Genomic DNA, 15,638 nt, shown 5'->3' on the forward strand with positions numbered 1-15,638 from the left:
TCAATGACATTAAACTTTTCTAAATGACTTGTCATTTCTTCACAGATTATAGACTCCAGTACAGTTACCTACTTTGTTTTCCTTTCTCTTCCACCCTTCAGCAATGGTTTTCAGCTCCACTAGGACCTTTCTGTAACAGTGATTTTTGACAGATTCCAATGTCTCTACTTTCTCTCCAGCCTTCCTGTGAAACCGTCTGGTGCAGGTCGTTGGGAACTGGATATTTTTGCTTTTAGTCCCATTAGTTTATCACCCCTGATGGTGATTGCTACACATTATGGCACAACATTGAAATGTCACCGTTAGATGTCTGTAGGATGTTTGCTGTGTCCCCACTGAAAACACTAATGGAAATTATTGAGTTAACTAATCTGTTTTTCCTTGATATTTTTATCTTTTGTCGCATCATGAGTTACTGGAAAAATCCCGACTGTTTTGTCCACCCTGTCGTTGCCTCTTTGTTTGTTCTCTGAGTTAATATTTACCTTGAACTCTTTTAACCACAGACTGTTGTTTGCTCTCTGTGATTCCTCTGTCTGATCGGGATAAATTTCGGCTTTAACGAACCTTCTCCTTAAACATCTGCCACTGCTCATATTCAGGATCCTTCACCGCAAGAACTCTCTGTAATACAACCTCTTTACACAGATTACAACTGAAATGACATGTTCCTGGGTAAATAAACTACTGTATGAAACTGTCTCTGACCATTCCACAAATTCCTTCCACTGTACCAGTTTGATTATTTTAATCAATAAACAAACAGAAGCAAACACACAGAGAATGTTGGAGGAACTCAGCAACCAGTCGACAGCTCGGGCTGGGAACCTTCATTCTGATTAAAGAGAAAGAGACAAAAGCCAGAATTAGGTGATGGGGGAGGAGTAGAAGGACAAGTGAGTGCGGGAGGGGTCTGGTTTCTGGAGGAACGATTATGTGAAGAGCTGAGTGACAGGCAGAAAAGGCAAAGAGATGAAGAGAAAGGAATCTAACAGGAGAGACGCAGGACCACGGGATTACACAAAAGAGATGGAGAGCCAGACAGAATTGATGAGGAGGACATGGCGGTGCGTGAGGGGAAGTGAAGGAGTAAAAAGCCACCAGAATGGGGCGGGGGGATCCGAAGGAACGCTGAGGTGGAGTGGGCGGAAGAAGCACAGGATATTCATTTCTTGAATTTGAAGAAATCAATGTTCATGCCGTCGAGATTGGAGGCTACACAATCGGAATATGAGTCGTTGCTCATTCAACCTATACTTGGCCTCATCGCAGCAGGAGAGGAGGCCATAGTCAGACATGCTGTTGATGGCCCTCCGCTGGTCAGGTTCGACCATGGATATTGTACCTTCGCGGATGAAAGTCAATATGCAAGTCAGGGTAGTACGATACATAAAGCAAGCTGTTGCCCATGCAGGGGTGAATGCTCTCCACGCAGCTGATGATTCCAGACCAATGGTCAAGACCGATGCAGTCAGGCACCAGAGGTGTCTCAGAATTAGCGGTGTGCATCGAAGTAGGGATGACCGTCTCTAATGACATTTGAAATATTTCTGTCACAGCCCAAGCTGTATCTACACTAACTTCCCTCAAGGTCCTAGGGGAAATCCTGACAGGACCCGAAGGCTTTTGCCATTTTATAATCGTTAAAAGCGCCAGTACTTCCTCTTTTTTAGTCAGCATAGTTTCCACAACTACTATACTTGTTTCCCTTATCTTACACGATACAATATCCTTCTCCTTATTGAATACCGAAGAAAATAAATTGTTCAAAATCGACCCCATCTCTTTTGGCTCCACATATAGCTGTCCATTCTGATTCTCTAAGGGACCAATTTTCTCCCTTACTATCCTTTTGCTATTGAAATAACTGTAGAAACCTTTAGGATTTATTTTCACCATACTTGCCAAAGCAACCTCGTATCTTCTTTTAGCATTTCTATTTTCGTCCTTAAGATTTATTTATATTCTTTATATTCCTCAAACACGTCATTTACACCATGCTGCCTATATTTATTATAGACCTTTCTCTTTTTCAAAATAATCTTCCAATGTCCCTTGAAAACCATGGCTCTCTCAAACATCTCACACTCTCTCATACCCGGACTCCAGCACCATCAATGCTGGTTCCAAAGACCATGGAATGGCCCCGCCGTCGATCTCGGCTGCCACAGCAACCCAGGGCATATTCAAAATCCGGACTCCAGCATCATCAATGCCAGTTCCAACAACCATGGACACCTTCAACGCGATTGCGCAGACCCCAACTGCGACTCCAGCCTTGAACACCAGGCCGGGTCTTCACGTGCAGCGGTTGTGACTCCTGTCTGACCTTCCCCAAGCACCACTCTGCATTCTCCTCTCCCTCAATCCCATCGTCAGCTCCTGGACCCTCAGAGGCTCCACCTTCCTCTCACCCTAATCCTCCCCTCTCCACCGACTTCACCAGCCTCTCCCCGTGATCCCATCTCTCACCCGTGCCGGGTATTTGCCATCCCCTCCGACATTCAACTCTCCGAGGCAGAGTGCTCTGTCCTCAGTAAAGACCTCATCTTTGTGCTCCTTCGCCCACACCTCAGCGAGTTCGGCGTACGCCATGATGCTGAACTTTTCTTCCGCCGGCTCCGTCTACGAGCCTAATACTTCGGCAAGGACTCCCACCCCCACCCATGACCCGTCTTCAACCAAACTATCCGCTTCATGGACACCCCGATCTGGTCTTCTGCCTGCTCTGGATCTCTTTATTGCTAGCTGCTGACGGAACATCAACCATCTGGACTTCACCGCACCTTGTTCCACTTCCAACCTCACTTCTTCCGAACGCTCTGCTCTCCGCTCCAACCCCAAACTCAGTATCAAGCTTCTCATGTTCTGAATTTTTTCAGTGATTTTTAGTTCTATTGCCCCCCACTGCTTTATTTTCGCCATAGATGTGCAGTCCCTATATACCTCCATCCCCCACCAAGAAGGTCTTAAAGCTCTCCAATTATTTTTGGATTCCAGACCAAACCAATTCCCGTCTATCACCACTCCCCTCCGTCTAGAGGAATTCGTTCTCACTCTCAATAATTTGTCATTTGGCTCCTCCCACTTCCTCCATACCAAAGGTGCAGGTAGGGGCACCCGCATGGGTCCCATCTACGTCAGCCTTTCTGTTGGCTTTGTGGAGCAGTCCATGTTCCAAGCCTATACGAGTATCTGCCCCCCTCTTTTCCTTCGCTACATCGACGACTGCATTGGTGCTGCTTTCTGCATGCATGCTGAACACGTTGATTTCATTAACTTTCCCTCCAACTTCCATCCTGTTCTCAAATTTACCTGGTCCATTTCCGACACCTCCCTCCCCTTTCTTGATCTTCCTGTCTCCATCTCTGGAGACGGCTTATCTACAAATATCTTCTATAAGCCGACTGAATCTCACAGCTACCTGGACTATTTGTATTCCCACCATGTCTCTTGCAAAAATGTCATCCCCTCTTCGCAATTCCTGCGTCTCCGCCGCATCTGCTCTTGGGATGAGGCTTTGCGTTCCAGGACGAAGGAGATGTCTTCCTTTTTCTATATACCGTTTGGGCAGCATCCAACTTGATGGCATGAACATTGACTTCTCTAACTTTCGTTAATGCCCCTCGCCTTCTTACCCTAGCCCTGATTTAGTTATTCCCCCCCCGCCACTTTCTGTTCTCTCTCTGTCCATCATGCTGCCTGTTCTCCATCTCACTCTGGTGTTCCTCTCCACCTTTCTTTCTCCCTAGGCCTCCCGTCCCATGTTCCTTTCCCTTCTCCAGCCCTGTATCCCTTTTGCCAATCAACTCTCTAGCTTTTTGCTTCAACCCACGCGCTCAGGTCTTTTCTTATATTTTTGCATTTCCCCCTCCACCTCCTATTTTCAAATCTCTATCTTTTCTTTCAGTTAGTCCTGACGAATGGTCTCGGCCCGAAACATCGACAATGCTTCTTTCTATACATGCTGCCTGGCCTGCTGCGTTCCACCTTCATCTTGTGTGTGTTTCTCGAATTAGCAGCATCTGCAGATTTCCTTGTGTTTACATTGATTTCTTACAATTTTAAAAGTAAGGTTGCTATTAATTGATACCAAATTATTCAAAGGAAAATGTTCATTCTTATGAAAATTTATTTTATGTCCTGAAAACTGGCAAAAACAGGAGAATGAAGGAAGTACGAAAGGTAATGAGGTCTTAACATTAAAAATATAAAGCAAAAGGTCATCGGCATAATGCAAAAGTTCTAAAGAAAGGGCATATTTGACACAGCTTTGTGGACCAAGGAGCCTGTATTGTGCTGTTGCAATTCTATGTTCTGTATGTTCCTATTCTACCTGTTTCCTCAACACTACATGCCCTTCCACGAATCTTTCTAACATCTGAAACTTGGCAACACAACCATCTATTCTATCATATAAGTCATTATATACAGCAAAAAAAAGAAGTGATCCCAACACCGACCACTGTGGAACACCACTGGCCACTGGCAGGTAACCGGAAAAGGAGCATTTTATTCCCAATTGCTGCCTCTTACCAATCAGCCAATGACCTAACAATGTTAATAACATTCTAGTAATATCGTGGGCTCTTACTTTGGTAATCAGCCATCTGTGTGGTAACTTGTCAAAGGCCTTCCTAACGTCCAGATAAACAAAATCCGCTGCATCCCATTTATCTATCCTACTTGTATTCTCCTCAAAGAATTCCAACAGGAAGACGTGAATTATTCAAAGAGTAAATAAATAGACTAAGCTCAGAGATAGTGCTTAGCCGATGACGAATTATTTTGACACAACTAAAGCATCCATTTATCACTGACTGAAGAGTCGTGGAAGATTGAAGATTGTCACCATCCAGACTTTAGGTGATCCTAACCCTCTGTGCAATTCCCAATCTACAATACAAGGTCAGCAATATTCATTTGTTACTGAAAGCTTGGAGCCATAAAAATGTTATAAAATAAACATTTAACATTGAATCGGATAGAAAACCTGATTCATAAAGTTTTGGATACAGGAGGAAGTGGTTTATGATGAATGTTAAATTGTGCCAATGCTTAAAATAAGGGATAGCAAAAAATAAAGGCCTGAAAGAGGACCACAAGCTTTAGGTTTGGAGGCCATTGTGCCTCAATAACCCCGAGTTCTATGTTGTCTGGAGACAGGGGCTTCCGCTTTGGCTCTCGGCAGTATCAGCCGTACCAAATAGGTCAATAAGTAGAGGCCAGGCTAAGAGAGGTCCACGGGTCTGGGCGTTCAGCCAAGGAATAACAACTCTGACTGGTAAGAGCAAACTGCTCCAGAAACAGCAATGAAGAATTATTCTAGATCTGAGTGTAAGGCTTCTCCTCATTCTCCACGTGGGATGTGTACTGGACTGCACTGAAACCCAAGAGGAAGCTACTGACATGGTGAAGAAAGCCCTGACCACGGCCAGAGAAGGAAGACATTTATTTCTGCCCTAACTGTCAGTAGTGTAATTGGCAGAAAATATAAATAAAATAGTTGCACTTGGACTTTTAGCATTTTTCATTCTCAAATTATAACAGCTCAGAAGTGGTAGTCGGATGCAGCAAATTGAAGTACTTTATTACACAGAAGGAAACAACTCCAATGTCATGATGAACATCCTCTTATCATTAGTCGTGTGCTCTGAATCATTCACCAGGAAATGCTGATGGATATTTGCCATACACACACATACTCATTGCAGAAATCAAAATCATATTTCTGGAGGTGTATTTCCTCAGCATCAGCTTGGCTTATAATTGAGACTGGATACAATTGGAAAGGAAGCTGAAATGTTTTCTCTGGAACACCAGAGACTGAGGCGGGATCAGATAAAAGTTTATAAGATTAAAAGAGGCACAGATAGATTAGACAGGGAGTATCTGTTTCCCGGGGTTGAAATGTCAAATACCGAAGGGCAGGCATCTAGAGTGAGAAGGCATGGGTTCAAAGGGCACATGAGAGGTAGGCTTTTGACTCAGAGAGTTGTGGATGACTGAAATGCATTGTTCTTACGAGCTCTTAACAGATCTTTACTTACCAAACGGTTACCTGCTGTGTTCTGGACAGCTATGTGGGAATATGCATCTCAGACTTTCGCACATATTTTCCTGTGAATTGACAAGAAACAAAGAACAGTGAATTCAGCTTGCAGCTCCGTTATCTCAGACTATTGACTTTGTTGCCCATGGAAGAATTCCACAGCATGCTTTCTGGAGTGCTGTTGCACTGAAAAGGGTTCAGGTATGAGGACAGGTGACAGAAAATAGTTGAGAGAATAACACACGCCAATCCTCATGGAGGGATCAGAAATTAAATGAGGGAGCTAAGTTCCTGGGTGTGAATATATCAGAGGACCTAACCTGGACCCAACATATTTATGCTGTTGTAAAGAAGGTATTTCAGCGGCTATATTTCAATAGAAATTTGAGTAGATTTTGAATGTCACCAAAAACGCTCTACTTTCTTCGAAGCTTGACAAAATTTGACATGTTAGCTGAAACATTTACAAATTTCCACAGATGTATGTTAGAGAGTATATTGACTGGTTTTCTCGTGGCCTGATATGGAAGCATCAATGCCATTGTACGGAAAAGCCTGTCAGTAGTAGTAAATATGGCCCAGTCGTCATTGGTAAACCAAACCCACTAATCCCTCCTACCTACACCATGTCCAAATCCCTCCATCTTCCTGCATCAGATCACCTCTCAGTCTCTGGAGTTGCAGTGAAAACAACTATTTTATTACCCCTCTTGTGATAGTACACACCCTTTAACTGAGGCAGCATCCTGGTAAACATACTCTGCACCCTCTACAGAGACTCCACATCCTTCCAAGTGTGGGGCCACCAGAACTTTATGCAGTGATCCTGACGTGGCCCAACGAGAGTTTTACCAAGTTGGAACATGAATTTTGAACTCAATTCCTCGACAAGTAAATGAAAGCATTCTGTAAGCTTCTCTGAAGCAACATATCAACCTGTGTAGCTACTTTCAACTAGCAATGAATGGGGATGCCATGATCTCTGCTCAGCAACACTCTAAAAGACCTTGTCCATAACAGTGTTCTGTCTCTTTGCATTTGCCCTGCAGAGTTGCAGTTCCTCACATTTCTCTGGGTCAAATTCCATCTGCCATTTCTCAGCCTATATCTGCAACTGATCTATATTTTGTTGTATTTATTGCCACTCCCTTGTACGATCCACAGCTCCGTCAATCCTGGTATCATCTGCTAATTTACTAACGAATCCATCTACATTTTCATCCAGGACATCTAGAGACATTACAAGCAGCAGAGGTCCCATAATAGATCGCTGTGAAACTCCACTAATCGAAGACCTCCAGCTCCAATGTTTTCCTTCAACCACTCCTCCTGTCTTTTATGCGAAAGCCAGTACTGACTCCAAACAGCCAATTCCCTGCCAACCACATGCATCTGAATCTTCCGGATTACCATCCAAAAAGACTTTGCCCAGCGCCTGAGTAAAATCAATGTAGATACACGCACTGCCTACCCTTATCAAGCTCTATGTAAATAGCTTCTATTTGGATAAACAAGTTTGCCAATAATAATCAATTGAAGGTGACCATGAACAAACAGGTCCTGACTCAGTGTCGTCAGTTGGGGGTCGTATGTCCTCACTGTCCCTGGGATCAAATCCACATATTTACACATCAAAGTTAACACTATTGCTGCCAGAAGAAGTGAGAAACAAGATACACTTAAACATCATCCATAACACTTCCAATCTGTTGAACCCATTTCCCTGCAATTTAGTGAAAGTCTGTCTATAGCCGTAGTTATGTGATTTGTCAGGACCTCAGTCCGAGCATGATTCAGCTGTACCCTGTCCAATCAAATCATCTCCATTCCTCCCAAAAGTGGGACCAAAGTATCATGAATATCAGCAATCTTCCTCCAGTCTTTGAGGCACACTTTTAACTCCCTAATCTAATTGATCCTGTAACAAGCGCATGCACGTTACATAACTATGCAGAGTATATTAACCTTTTGATTCTGATTCCTATATTTATTTCTTAGCTGCTTAGCAGTCACTTTTCAGTGGTTATCCTATTTGCTGGACCCACCTGGACCAGGACCACTGATCATTTTTTTTCTCCCACCCCAAATTCCTCCGCAGTTCAGATGTGATGCCCCAAATCTATTATTTACTTATTTATTGAGATGCAAGATGGAACAAGGACTTCCATCCCCTCAAGCTGCGCCACCTAGTAAACCAAGGTACAAGCTGTGTAATCACAGGACAATTTGTAATGATCAATTCCCAAGCCTATCGGTCTTTGAACCGTGAAAAGAAACTCGATCAGTCGGGAATATCCCAAGCTTTCCACTCAGTGGATGTAAAGAGACTCCGAGCATGATGGGACTGGAATTGTTCTCCAAACTCCGGAACGTCCCAGTCGCCCCACTCTTTAAGAAATGTGAAAGGCAGAAGATAGGAAACAAGGGGCCAGATAATCAGACTTTAGTGGTAGGGACGATGTTGGAGTTGATTGTAAAGGATGTGGTTTAGAGATTCTGGGAGGCACGAATAGCTTGACGGAGGCATGGTTTCCTTGAGAAAACCTTGCCTGACTAATCTGTTGGAATTCTTTGAAGAAAGAAAAGAAAATAAGATACGCAAATATGTTGATGTTGTGTCGATGCAGATACGTTGATGTTGTGGACATAGATTTTCAGAAGGCTTTTCACAAGCTGCCACACTATAACACTATAACAAACTATAAACCCATGGTATTATAGAAAAGATACCAGCACAGATTCAAGAAGTGCTGATTGGCAGGAGGAAAAGAGCGGGGAGAAAGGGATCCTTTTCTGATTCATTACCCTGACTATTGGTGTTCCTCATGGGTTTGTGTTGTGACCAATTTTTTTTTATTATTATATGAGAATTATTTGAGTGATGGGATTGATGGACTTGAAGGAATTGATGGCCTTGTTGCAAAGTTTGCAGACGATACCAAGATATGTGAATCGGCAGGTAGATTTGAAAGAATAGGGAAGATACAGAAGAATTCGACACATTAAGGGAATGGTCAAATAAGTGGCAGATGAATCCAACGTTGAGAGGTTTATGGTTGTAAACTTTGTTAGAAGAAATGAAAGTTTTACTGCTTTCTAAATGGAAATAAAACATAAAAATCTGAAGTGCAAATGCATTTGGGATTACTGTGCAGCATTTGAAAACTTAATTTGTTGGTTGATTCTGTGGTCAGGAAGGGAAATGCCGTGTAAAATTTTATTTCAAGAGAATCAGAATATAAAACCGAGGATTGAATGTCTTGTAATATGAAGAGCATTTAGAACATAGAACATGGAAAACTTCCTGCACAATGCAGGTCCTTTGGCCCACAATGGTTTACCGAATTTTTTTTTGAATTTAGAATTTACCCAGGATTACTCATAGCCCTCTATTTTTTCTAAACTCCATGACTCCATGAGTCTCTTCAAATAACCTATTGTATCCTCCTGTACCATTCCACAAACTCATCACTCACTGCTTAAAATACTTACCCCTGACATCTCCTCTGTATCTACTTCCAAACACCTTCAAAATGTGCCCTCACACATTAGCCTTTTCAGCCCTGGGATAAGACCTCTGACTATCTGCACAAACAAAGCCCCTGATCATCTTATACACCTCTATTATGTCACCACTCATCCTTCGTTGCTCTGAGAAGAAAAGGACAAGATCATTCAATCTATTCTCAATGGGCATGCTCCTCACTACCGGGACCATCCTCGTAAATCTCCTCTGCACCCTCTCTGTAGTCTCCACATTCTTCCTTTTGTGCAGCGACCAGAACTGGACACAGTATTCCAAGTGGGGTCTGACAGGGGTATATATAGCTGCAATATTAACCTCTCGGCTCTTGATCTCAATCCCACAGTTGGTGAAGGCCAATGCACCGTATGTCTCATCAACCACAGTCAACCTGAACAGCAGCTTTGAGTGTCTTATGGACTTGGACCCCAAGATCCCTCTGTTCCTCCACACTGCCAAGAATTTTACCATTAATACTATATTCTGACATCATAATTCACCTATCAAAATGAACCACCTCACATTATCTTTGTTGAACTCCATCTGCCAACTCTCAGCCCAGTTTTGCACCATATCAATGTTCTGCTGTGAAATCTGACAGCTTTCCATACTATCCACAACACGCCCAACCTCTGTGACATCAGCAAATTTACTAAATCCTCTTCCACTTCCTCATCTAGACCATTTATAAAAATCAGAATGAGAAGGGCGTCCAGAACAGGTCCCTGAGGCACACCACTGGTCGCCGAACTCCATGCGGAATATGACCCGTTTAAAATCACACTTTTCCATCTGTGGGCAAGCTAGTTCTGGATGCTCAAAGCAATGTCCCTTGGATCCCATGCCTGCTTAGTTTCTCCACAAGCTTTCCATGGGATATCATATGAATTGCATTACTAAAGTCCATATACACTACGTTTTCCGCTCTACCTTCATCAATATATTTAGTTACATCCTCAAAAAATTCAATCAGACGTAAGGCACAACCTTCTTTGACAAAGCCATGCTTTTAATTTCTAATCATATTATACCTCTCCATATGTTTATAAATTCGACCTCACGGGATCTCTCCACCAAAGTACTAACCATCAACTGAAGTAAGACTCACTGGTCTTCAATTTCCCGGGCTAACTCTGCTTCCTTTGTTGAATAATGGAACAAGACCTGCAACACTCCAATCCTCCGGAACTACTTCTGTCCCCATTCATGAAGCAAATATCATTGCCATGGGCTCCACCCCTCGCCTTCCACAGTCGCCTGTGTTCCATTCACACGTATCCCCCGGCACTCTTTATTGGTCCTATTCTCTCACGTCTTATCCCTTTGCTATTCCTGTCATTGTATAATGTCTTGGGGTTTTCCTTTATCCTGCTCATCAATCCTTCACCTGGCCGCTTCTGGCTTCAATCTTCTAGATCTCAATCATTATCTAGTCTTTCGCACTTTTTATGAGCTTTTGCTCTCCTCTTGATTAGATTTACAACAGCATTTGTACCCCATGGTTCCTGTCCCGTACCATCCTCTCCCTGTCTCATTAGAACACATCTCTTCAGGAATCCACACAAACATCCACTGAAAATTTACCACATTTCTGCCATACATTTCCTGATAACATCTGCTGCCAATTCAAGCTTCCACGTTCCTACCGGATAGCATGATATTTCCCCCTACTCTTATTAAACGTTTTCCAGCTTATCTGTTCCTATCCCTATCCAATGTTATGGTAAAGGAGATAGAATTGTGATTTCTATCTCCAAAATGCTCTACCACTGAGAGACCTGACACCTGACTAGGTTCATTTCCCAACACTCGATCAAGTACAGCCTCTCCTCATGTAGGCTTATCATCATATTTTGGCAAGAAACTTTCCTGAACCCACCTAACAATGCCACTCCATCTAAACCCCTTGCTCGATGGAGATGCTAATTAATATTTGGGAAATTAAAATCGCCCACTAAGTCAACCCTGTTATTATTGCATCTTTGATGTACCTGTCATCTGAGTCACAGGGGCAGACTCTGTGTCAGAAGTGCCACCATAGTTGCTTCCCCCATAGACTGTCTCCCCCAACAGTACTCTGCATTGTTTACAAAGCATTTTCATAGCACCAGACATGTTAGACTGCCACCAACATAATAGTACCCTAACCCCATAACCAACATTTCTACTTCATATCCAAGATCCACAAACCCGCCTGTTTCAATGAATTTCTCCCAGAGCCATGAACAGTGAGATCTCTTCCTAAAGGTAAATGCCTTTTCAAAATACACTTGGCCTCTGTTTGTTAACCCTGAGTTTTCCAGAGCCCAACTTATACTCAAAAGTATCAGAAGCAAAGTGGATCTACCTCAGTCTGCATAGGTGAATTTGACTTTCCTCCACTTCTGTAATTTGTGCATTGTTAACCTACACCGACAAATACACTAGCTCAACAGGTTCAGTAACTCAAGTTCAAGTACAGACAACCAAATAAAGAAATGTTCCTCCAAACCATGGTGCACTCAGAAAACATATACCCACAAAGCACAGCACATTTTAACACACCATTATCACAAATAAATGGCTAAAATAAAATTCACAATACATGCAGTGGGCAGCACGGGTGAATTGTAAAGAGTAAACAGTAAACAATAAACAGCTCACATTGCTCGTGATGAGACCTTGGTGGTGCGAGGATATTTATTAGGTTCTCAGCCTGAGGGAAGAAGCTGTTACCCAATCTGGCAGTCGTAGACCTGAAGCTCCAGCATTTAATTCCTAAAGATTGTGGGTGTCAAACAGATTGGCGGATGTGTGGTACGAGACCTGAACAAATTTAACTTTGTTATTTCACTAATGCTGCCCTCAAACGTTGTTAACATTCAGTCTGTCTTTGTTCCTTGAGCGTGTCCTGTCAACCAGCCAGTCCAGAATTCTTGTTGTCATGGAGAATGGCTGAGAACAGAAGCAGTTCTTGCAGTCTCCATTTCTCTAAGTTCATCTTTCTCCCTCTATGATACGTCAGTCTTCCATCAGCTGAATAACAGAACTGAGCAGCAACAAGATAAGCAAGGCCACATGGTCGACAGGCACCAGTAGAACACACAAAGGGTGAAATATACATTGATCAATTTGTATTTTTTACGACTGCACATAAAATATATTGGAATACGATGCACTGTTTCGATGTAAGTGAACAATTGGTGAGGTGTAGAAGAGGATATTTTAGGTCCGAATGTAAATGTCTGGGTCAATACGAGTGGCATTCAGATCTGTCACTGAAAGGGTAGCGATGAGCGTACTGGAAATATAGGTGCAGCAGATAAACACCAGTAACATTTTTAAACCTGATGTGGATGTAAGGCAAAGAACACCATGAATCTATCAAGTTCAGACAGTGACCAGCCTCTGATCTCTGCTGGACAGTGGAACAGGTTTAGTAGTCCCACAGGAAACACTGAGATTCTAAAGTGTTTGAGATTATCACTCATCATTCACTCAAAATCTACATTATGCAAGCTGTCCTCTTACTACAATTTTTCTCTGGAGAACCTGCTCAGAATGGCCTAGGACAATTCATCTGGGTATGTTTCCATCTTGGCCCACAGACACTTCATAATGCCAGTCCATGGGGTTAATTCAGTATTAAGCCCGAAAGCTGAGTGCTGCTTACTATATATAAAGTCACACTCGATAACGGAGTCAGCTCACAGGGGAGCTGGAAGCACTAGTGACAGTAGATCAGTTTGACAATTGATCCTCTGCACTGGTTTGCCAGCTGACTGCACATCAGCTGGACTCGAAGAGCACAGGGCCAGTTCTAGAGCGAGCTGCTGCTCTGCTGACATCGGCAATCAGTGAGGAGCTTTTTCCACAAACTCAGTGTTAAAGATTCATCGGCTGAAAACACATGTCCACTATAATTTGAACTACTTAATAAAATAGATTTGGAGAAATATACTGCACAGAAAACAGGCACTACGGCCAAACACATCCACGCTGAGCAAGTTACCTGAATGAGCTTCTTATTTGCCCTCAATGACCCTCTAAATCTTTCTAATCAATGCACATGTCCAAATGTCTTCTAAATGGTAAAAACATGTCTATTAACTTAGTTTGTACTTAGTAAATCTGAGATGAATTTAGCCAGGGGATTTCCCAGCTTGTGAACTGGGAAGATCTGTGGAATGTCACTCTCTCTTTTTGGACTCTATGGAAAGTCTATGGTGGAGCTGAGTCCGATGCAGGATTTACAGTTGTCCAGTTATGGGGATTTCCCTCCACGGATACGTATTAGTCGCAATTAGAGATCAGACTTGACATCTGTTGCACAAAGACCAGCTCGTTCAATTCATACAAAGTCTGCAGGGTAACATAGTATTCCTCAGCTGACGAGAAATAAATCTCAATAATTTATTCACGATGCCTGATGACCTACCTTTTTCCCTTCAGGAGCTGGGGTTTGGATTCAAAGATATTAAGTGGTGTAAAGTGCTGACCACTGATTTGCTACGTGGAAGTGGGTGAGATGCTTCTGCATTGACAGAAAAGCTGATGTCATCCTGTTACATATTCCGGCAACAATGAATATATGAGTTCGGCAAGGGGTTCTGTATAACAAATAACACGTTTATTAAACACAGAAAACAAACCCCCCAAAAGTAACCAAACACTAACGTAACCGGAAACAGCTGCTGTGCGGCAGCTCAAACAGTCCTTAAAGCGATATTGCAAAAACAGTTCTTGAAAGTAGTATTGCCAAAAGTTCGATATGCTCACAGTTCAGCTAAAAGGAGAGACTTTATAAGACTATTTAAATTTTCTTTCACGTCGCTTCACTTCCATACCCGATGTCGAACTTCTCCCACGACGAATTTACAAAATGGAACGGCTTAAAGGCACTGACCTTTCCTTTATCACACTGTCCTCAATCTCCGGCTTTCCCGCAGAGATTAACACGTGAACAGTCCACGAAATCCTTTCGATTAAGGATTAAATAAGGTCGAACCCGTTTCACCGTCGAAATAGATCCTCCTCGATCTTCGATCTTCACTCTCCACTGATTTCGGAACTAGCAGTATTTCAAGAACCTGCTGGCAATGATCTTTTAAACTTTTGGCATTTGATAAAACTTCAACCTTCAGCTAAACTGCGTCATCCCATTAAATCACGCAGTGGCATGAAATCAACTTGACAAATCCAGCCACGAGCTGCCCCTCCTCACAGGGTGGGGTCTTCCTTTTATAACCAGTAAAAAAAAACTGTCACATGATCTCTACTGGCGGGAAAATGACGTCATTTCACCATCACAAGACCATTACCTCAAGTCCAGTACAGCTTCAACCCCTGTCAAGTGACAAGGGTACCACTGTCATGTCACGAGTACGTAACCATCCATTCGTGGAATATACTGTTTTTAACTTTCCATTTGTTTTACAGTACCCAGTGAAAAACATCCACTTCATGTGACAGAAGCCATAACAGATCATAAGTCTGTTGGTTATTCAAACTTTATCTGGAGACCTAATAGAGAAATCCCATCCTTACCCATTCTGGTTTTTCATCACTCTCATCCCTACATCTAGACTCCTGACTCTTATCTGCCTCCTGACAAGCCTTTTGATAGTATCAAGTCTCCAGGAGCTTGTCAGGACGGGGACAGGATTGGACCCGAATGCAGAACGCAGGCACTGAAGTACTAGGGGTAGGACAGGATGGGGATGCCGTGGCATGCAGGGGCTTATGCAGGCGGGGCTGGATCCCCGATTTCGTGATAGGGCAGGAGGATCCCAGAGCTCGTGGCGGGCCGCATGGATCCCGGGCAGGGCCACCTCCCAGGCTAAAAACACGGAGGCATCTGCAAGGAGCGGACACCTGGGCAGGTGCGGGGCACAACCCTTAGTGAGCAATGGGTGGAAAGGGCAGAATCCCCACCGGGCAGCGGCAGTCCAGCCGGGCCTGCCTGAGGGAGGCAAGGAATCAGAAGAAAGCTGCGTCCAGCGTGAGCAGTAGGGCTACCGTGATACACCGGTTTATTGGGAAGGGCAACCAACAGCGTGACAGCGCAGGCAAGGCGACTAAGGC

At 43.3% G+C, this 15,638-nt stretch overlaps 1 long non-coding RNA gene across 1 annotated transcript in view; it reads right to left on the reverse strand.

Annotated features, from left to right (window-relative positions):
- Positions 1-741: 741 nt before the first annotated feature.
- The window catches only part of LOC132390476 (uncharacterized), a 31,225-nt gene continuing 16,328 nt past the window's right edge, over positions 742-15,638 (reverse strand). The window contains exons 3-4 of the long non-coding RNA XR_009510918.1: positions 6,051-6,120; positions 742-835 (exon numbers count right to left, since the gene is read on the reverse strand). This is a non-coding gene — a long non-coding RNA (uncharacterized LOC132390476). The remainder of the gene's footprint in view (positions 836-6,050; positions 6,121-15,638) is intronic.

This window comes from Hypanus sabinus, unplaced genomic scaffold (genome assembly GCF_030144855.1).
Source record: "Hypanus sabinus isolate sHypSab1 unplaced genomic scaffold, sHypSab1.hap1 scaffold_921, whole genome shotgun sequence".
NCBI classification, from domain to species: domain Eukaryota; kingdom Metazoa; phylum Chordata; class Chondrichthyes; order Myliobatiformes; family Dasyatidae; genus Hypanus; species Hypanus sabinus.